This window comes from Palaemon carinicauda, chromosome 6 (genome assembly GCF_036898095.1).
Source record: "Palaemon carinicauda isolate YSFRI2023 chromosome 6, ASM3689809v2, whole genome shotgun sequence".
In the NCBI taxonomy this organism is placed as follows: Eukaryota; Metazoa; Arthropoda; class Malacostraca; order Decapoda; family Palaemonidae; genus Palaemon; species Palaemon carinicauda.
The window spans coordinates 95,517,468-95,525,326 of record NC_090730.1 but is presented as its reverse complement, the minus strand read 5'-3'; positions in this window follow the sequence as shown (position 1 = coordinate 95,525,326).

The window sequence follows — 7,859 nt, the reverse complement described above, 5'->3', positions numbered from 1 at the left end:
TGTATATATATATATATATATATATATATATATATGCATATATATATATATATATATACATATGTATATATAAATATATATATATATATATTTTTGGGCTCAAGCCATGTCGTCCTGATGGAAGTTCCTATAGGGTAGCTTCCTAGGGTATATTACAACTACGGCGATATTCCCAGAGAATTTACCTTAAGGTACCAGAATTCTAACTCCTGGAGCGAGTATCCCTCGTGAAAGGGATATCGCGACATATCAGAGGACGTATTCTAGACACGTCACATGGCAATCTACATCCTGGACAGAGATTTCGTCTCGTAGGAGGTGATTGACGAGATACGAATTCGGGAAAGAAAAAGGGGAGCCGCTCCCAAGGCTTCCCTATCCCCCGATTTGTATGCGTGCCTGGCGCCAATCCTGGCGCCATCTGTATTCCTTTTTGCGTAGCTTAACAACTCGGTGTTTTTTCCTGTTTTTCTCGCAAATCTTGGATTTATTCGGCTTTTCATGGCTTCTTCGTCTTCGTTGGCCTCTGATAAGTTGAGTATAGTGTCTGTTATGTATAAATGTAGGCTCTTGGTAAAATTTTGAGTGATTAATAGGATTAATCTTTGATACAAGAGCCGTAGCCTACCAGAGGTGTCCTGGACACTGTCGCTCGCTAGGTATAAATTAGTTAGTCAGAGCGACATCCCTGGTTGTTTTGCTTTAATAAATTTTAGCTATTTAGCTTTACATAGGATTTCCTTTCGTGCTTAGTATTATTTGGCGAAGTATTCGCCATTCTGGCCTACGCTAGGCCATGTAGCCTAGTCGTTTGGCCCTAGTACTTCATGCATGAATTTGGTTTTTCCGAGTGTAATTAAAATTTTATTGAAGCTTTAGGCTATATTTTATACATTTTAGACTGTGTGGAATATTTCCAAGATTGTATACGTGTGAGTTTCGGTGAATTAGGTAATCGATTCTCTTGGTGCCTAGGCTAATTGCTTATGGAGCCTTAGTATACTTTATCATACTCCCCGGTTGCTTTCTTTTCTTCGGAGAAGGTATGCAATCCCTTTCCCTCTGTTTAAGCCGTGGGCTTATCCCTAAGTGGTTTTTTCCGAATTTATTTTCGATAAAACTATACTAGGGTGTTACTGTACCTTCCTGTTCCTGTAGTTATGGTTCAAGAGGGACAGAACAACAGAGTTTTTAGTCTGAGTCTGTGTTGTCTGGCTTGGGGCAGAGTCCCCCTCGCTGACCTAACACATACAAAGGGAGCTTAGCTCCCTTAGGTCACTACCGAAGGTTTCTGTAGTTATGATTCCTTCTTTTGTGATCGACCAGACTAAGTCCTGTTGCTGTTCTCGGGGGAGGATAAGTTCTTCCCTTGGGAGTAGCAACGCCTTCCTTGCTTTGGTGCTCTGGAAGCTGGCAAGTATTGCTGGCCTTTCCCCTTAGATCTCCCTTAGGCTAAGATAAGTTTCTTGGCTGCGGGTGATCTGTCACTAAAGCAAGGTTGGCAGGACCCTCTTGTCCCTTCCCCCTCTATCTCCGTAATGGCCTAGCCATTACTGTACTGTACCTTGCTGGCCGGCAGAGCTGGCTGGCAGGGGTCTTACTGTACTGTACGTCGTTCTACTTCTGGACCTAGTATAGGTTGGGATGTGGAATTGACTCAGCCCATTGCCGGCCGGCAGAGCTGCTGGCCGGCAAGGGTCTTATGTTTTCGAGTGCTGCCCGGACCTCTCTTGGTCCCTCATCCATGCCTGCCGGCAGAGCCGGACGGCATTGGTCAAGGAAGCCTGAATTAGTTTCTCCCCCTTCCTTATATGCACTCTTTCGGTTGCCGGGCTTGGAGGTAGTGTACACTCTTATCCCGGCATCCATTTTATTTTCTTCTAGTGCTGTACCTGTCCCGGCTGCCGGCCTATGAGGCCGGCAGCCGGGCAGGTGTAGTTCTCTGGTTCTTTTGCTGCCGGCTGGCATCGTCTTGTACCTTTGCCGGCCGGCTTATGTCAGCCCTTGTCTGCCGGTCACCAAGAGTGTGGCGGCAGCTGGGTACTACCTTGTGTAGTTGCTGGCCGGCAGCCATTGCCGGCCAACACTGGCTGTTACCGGCCGGCAGTAGCTGCCGACCGGCACAGGCATTTGAACCAGAGTGCTGCCGCCCTATAGCTGTTAAGTAGTATACTTTAAAGCTAGCTGTGGTGTGTGCCGGCCGGCAAATGCAGGCCGGCACACATCCCCCTATACTGTACTAGTATTTTTCTGTATAGCATATACAGTAAGAAGAAAACTATAGTAAGGGTTTTGGTACAGCACTGTATCTTCTAACACTATTGTGTTTTCTTGCACACCCCTTTGCTGTTGCCCTCAGATAGGAAGCTGAGTTCTTCCCTGTCTATTATCCAGGATTTTAAAATCATTGCTTAGGTGTGAGCTCCACCTGTTTCCTCTGGAAACCTTGCATTGGTTACTCTAGAAGAGATAAACCATTTTTGATTTTATTATCTGGAAGGCTACAACAATGGGTTGTGAGGGAAACACAAGTGTGTGTCTTTCCTTTCTGAATTGTTATGCTATACTATGCATATCCAGTGATACATAGTTCACTTGATAATCATGGAAATTTCTTCTCTTTACAGGACACTCCAAAGTGGGGAAGTGCTTTCTGCAATGTCAGCAGCAAGAACCTCTGCGGACATGAGTTTTTTAGGAGACACGCAGCATACGCTGTCTCCAAGGATGATCTCCGGTATTGGGACCCTCAGGTATGTACTGTGTGCACTAACCTGATTAATGAGACAATTAAATAGCTAGGAAGAAGCTTCGTACCTGGGTAAGGGGCTTTCAAATGAACACTTCTGGCCCTTATCTTCCAAGTGAGAAGATGAGGGCGTATCCTTTCCCTAAGGCATCAGCTGATGCAGTGATTCCCCAGCCTCAAGAGGAGATCCCCTAAGTTCAGATCCAGGTGGATGCTGAAGTCGCGATCGCGATGCAAGACATCCAGCTAGATGACAGGATGTCTGATGTGGACGGGTGTCAGGAGGAAGACCTCCTGGCAGAAGCCCAGGATGAAGTTCAAGCCCCTCTACATCGGCCGGTCTCCCAGTAGAGCTGGGACAGGCCCTCTCTTCTATTGTTGGAATGATCCAACAAATGCAGAAGGAGAATCAGGAGAAGGCGGCTGCAATGGAACTGCGAATGCAGTGCCTTGCAGAATCACTTGGGCCCCAGAAAAAGCTCAATGTGAAAGACCTTCCCTTGTGCTCAGATGCTAACCCATGGAGGTATGCTGAGCACATGCCGATGACAACTGGAAAGATCGTCATCTCGGATAAGCTGGGCTCAGTTCCCCTGGAGGGTGGAATTCTGGCCCAGCAAGGCATCATATCCGGACTGTTATGTCCGGCTGAGGAAGGAACCAGCTTCAAAGGAGGAGACAGAGCCGAAGGAGGTCATAGTGATGGACCATGCTAAGGCTCAAGCTCTACTTTCATCCTCGATGAAAGAGAGGGGCTTCTCTAACTCAAAGGTAGCTGCATTGAATAGGAAGCTCCCTTCCTTTGTGTCCTCGCCTACTAGATCCTTCCCCTTTTTACAGAAAAGGTTTCTGGCTGTACTAAAAGCAATCGAGGCCAGCAAGTCTTGCCCCTCCCTAGAGGAGTGTAAACCCTTGTCGCTGGCCCTGCCTATGGACCACAAAGACTGGAAGAACGTCCATCTTACGTTCTCAGTGGGAAAGTTGGAGGCTGATATTGCCGGACGTCAGTTCGGCAAGGACCCCCCTAAGCTGTCTGACTTTCTTTTGCGAAGTGAGTTCGATACAAAAGAAAGACTGACTGCCTCAATGTCTCTTCAGACTACTCTCGAGACGATGGCAAGTGACCCCAAGGTCCATGAAATGTTCATGGTAGTGGCCAAGCCTCATCTGGCCACAGTGACGAAGGACCTTTATGGCTTCGTCAAGGCAAGGAGAGCTTGTAGGGAGTTCGTGTTTACCTCGGCTACGGTGAGGCACGAGCTAAAGAAACTAATCTCCTCCAACATTTGGGGAAAAGACCCTTTTTCCCTACCGACTTGGTCAAAGAAGCTGTTGATAAAGCCGCCTTGGAGAATAGAAACCTTCTCCAGAAGTGGGGCCTGGCTATCAAAAGAAAGTCTTCCCCGGATGAGGGTTCTCAACCAAAGAAGAAGACTATGAGGACTAGGCTACCGTCTCGGCCAGCCAAGCCTCTTAGACAGCAACAGCAACTGCAATTGCCATTGCCCCCAGTGCCCCAGATCGTGGTACAAACCCCGACCACCTTTCAGTGGGAACCCCAGGCTATGTCGACACAGTCCACGGCATTCACCCCAGCGTTCGAAGGGCAGTCTACTTCCTTTCGAGCAAAGCCTAGAGGAGCAGCCAGAGGCTCGTCTAGACGCCCCTCAAGGGGAAGGGGACTCAGGGGTGGTCATGGTCAGGAAGGCAAGACCTCAGGACGGCAGTCCAAGCGAGGTGATACCGGTAGGAGGGAGACTTCTGAAATTTCGGGATCGGTGGACCTTCGATCCCTGGGCCCACAGCCTACTCAAGAATGGACTGGGCGGGAGCTGGTACAGCACTCCACCCCCGTGCCTTCGGTTTTTCCAACACTCCACCCCCGTTATGGAGGAGTACGTTCAAGAACTGTTGGAGAAAAAGGGTGAAGCCCATCAATTTCTAAGGGAGGCTGTTTTGTGTTCCCAAGAAAGACTCGGAAAGCTCAGAGTCATTCTGGACTTGTCGCCACTTAACAAGTTCATAGTGAATTGCAAATTCAAAATGCTAACACTGCAACACATAAGGACCTTACTGCCCAGGAGGGAATATTCCGTCTCTATAGACTTGTCAGACGCCTACTGGCACATTCCAATTAGCCATCGACTCTCCCCCTACCTAGGGTTCAGGCTACAACGAAGACTATACGCCTTCGGAGCCATGCCATTCGGGCTAAACATAGCCCCAAGGATTTTTACAAAGCTTGCGAGCGTAGCTCTCAAACAATTTCGCCTAAAGGGAATTCGGGTAGTAGCCTACCTGGACGACTGGTTGGTGTGGGCAGCATCCGAGACAGAATGCTTGCAAGCTTCCAGTCAAGTGATCCAGTTCCTAGAGTACCTAGGCTTCAAGATCAACAGAAAAAGTCTCGACTTTCTCCATCTCAAAAGTTCCAGTGGCTGAGAATCCACTGGGACCTTTTGTCACACCGTTTCTCCACCTCGGCGAAGAAAAGGAAGGAGATAGCGGGTTCTGTCAAGAGACTTCAAGATTCCGAAAGGATATCAAGACACGAGCAGGAGAGAGTACTGCGCTCTCTCCAGTTTGCTTCGGTGACAGACCCAGTGCTAAGAGCACAGCTAAAGGATGCAATCGGAGTTTGGAGAAGTTATGCATCAAACGCGTGAAGAGATCTGAGAAGACCAGCCGCTTCGGCTAAGTACTCTTCTCAGGCCTTGGTCCCAAGCCAGACATCTAAAGAAGTCAGGTTCTTCTTCAGCCACCTCCCCCGTCGGTGACGATTCACTCAGACGCCTCGAAGGAGGGATGGGGAGGTCACTCTCATCGGAAAAAAGTCCAGGGGACTTGGTCCAGGCTATTCAAGACCTTTCACATAAAACTTTCTAGAAGCTAGGGCAGTGCTCCTTACCTTAAAGAAAGTCTCCCTGCGTCATTCGATCCACATAAGGTGGTGATTGACAGCGAGGTAGTTGTGAGATACTTGAATCGACAAGGATCGAGGTCAACACCTCTCAACCAGGTGATGTTGGCCGTCTTCCGATTGGCGGAAAAGAAGAAGTGGTACCTGTCGGCAGTTCACCTTCAAGGAGTCCGCAATGTGACAGCGGACGCTCTATCCAAGTTCACACCGATAGAGTCGGAATGGTCCTTAGACGCAGGATCATTCTCCTTCATTCTGAATCAGTCCCAGAACTGCAGATAGACCTCTTTGCGACGAAAGACAACAAGAAGTTGCCCCTGTACGTGCCCCGTACGAGGACCCCTTAGCGGAAGCAGTGGACGCGATGTCCCTCGACTGGAACAGATGGTCCAAGATTTATCTGTTCCCTCCTCACAACCTTCTGTTGAGGGTCCTCAACAAACTGAGATCCTTCAAAGGGTAGCGGCAATAGTGGCCCCCAAGTGGCCGAACAGCGTGTGGTTCCTCTTGGCATTGGAACTGTAGCTGAAGTTTGTACCACTACCAGATCCAGTTCTGACCCAGCGAGCCCAGAAGTCAACTGTCTGCGCTTCATTACAGAAAACCCGGACCCTGCAGCTCATGATTTTCTCTCCCTAGCGGTGAGAAAGCGTTTCGGGATTTCGAAAGCCAGTATAGACTTCCTTGAGGAATATAAGTGCAAATCTACTAGAAGGCAATATGAGTCATCTTGGAGAAAATGGGTGGCCTTTTGTCAAGGCGAAGATTCCGCAGGAGATCTTGACAGACTTCTGCTTATCTTTTTTCCCCACCTCCATGGTCAAGGGTTGGCAGCGAACACAATTTCAGCGTGTAAGTCGGCTTTGACAAGACCCATTCTATATGCCTTCCAAGTCGACCTAGGTAACGAGATCTTTAATAAAGTCCCGAAAGCCTGTGCTAGGCTCAGACCTTCAGCACCTCCAAAGCCCATTTCATGGTCTTTAGACAAGTTCTTCATTTCGCTTCTCTGTTGAGCAATGAAGAGTGTGCGTTAAAGGATTTGACACAAAAAGTTATTTTCCTATTTTGCACTCGCGTCCGGGGCCAGGGTTAGTGAGATTGTAGCCTCTCGAGAGAGGCAGGTCGTGTTCAGTTCCTGGATGGGGAAGAACTGAACCTGTTTCCGGATCCTACGTTTCTCGCCAAGAATGAGTTACCCACCAACAGGTGGGGTCCCTGGAGAATCTGCCCTCTGAAAGAAGATGCATCTCTATGTCCAGTAGAATGCCTAAAGGTCTATCTTCATAGAACCTCAGACTTCAAGGGTGGTCAACTATTCAGGGGAGAAACATCAGGCTCAAATTTATCTCTGAATCAACTCAGAGCGAAAATCACATATTTTATTCGCAGAGCGGATCCTGACAATACACCCGTAGGTCACGATCCGAGGAAAGTTGCCTCATTCTTAAATTTCCTTAATTGTATGGATTTTGAACATCTCCGTTCATACACTGGCTGGAAGTCTTCCAGAGTGTTCTTTCGCCACTATGCGAAGCAAGTAGAGGAACTAAAAGAGATCTGTGGTAGCAGTGGGTCGCGGTGTTAACCCTACTGTTTAACTCTGCGAGGAACAGTGGTCTTAATTGGGACGATTAATTCCAGGGTGAGTGTGTAGTTACATACTGTACTACAAACTAAGTGAGGGCACTGTGTTGCCCATCCAGACTGTTCCATTTCCGAAGGTGAACCTAGCATAAGTGCAGACATGTGTGCCGAGCGTTTCTAACGCTAATGTCATTGATTTGTAATACAGGCTTTTATGACTTTGATACCTCGGTATCTTAAAAGTGACATCTAATGTTTTTCTTTCAGACAAACAAGCTCTGTTTACTATCATACTTATGCTTATAGTTTTGGGTTATCCTCTTCTTATATATATATATATATATATATATATATATATATATATATATATATATATATATATATATATATATATATATATATATATAATTGTGGTTAACCTGTCTATTTATTGCCTGTCAATAATCTGGTTCTTGAGAACCTTGCGTCTCCTTTACCTGTGTCAATTTATTGGTATAATTGAGCATTCATTTTATGTACCTTATCTGGGATAATTCTAATAGAATTGTTCCTTTATGCAAGCTATGTTGCATAGGTTTTCCTCCTATGCGGATATAAAACCTT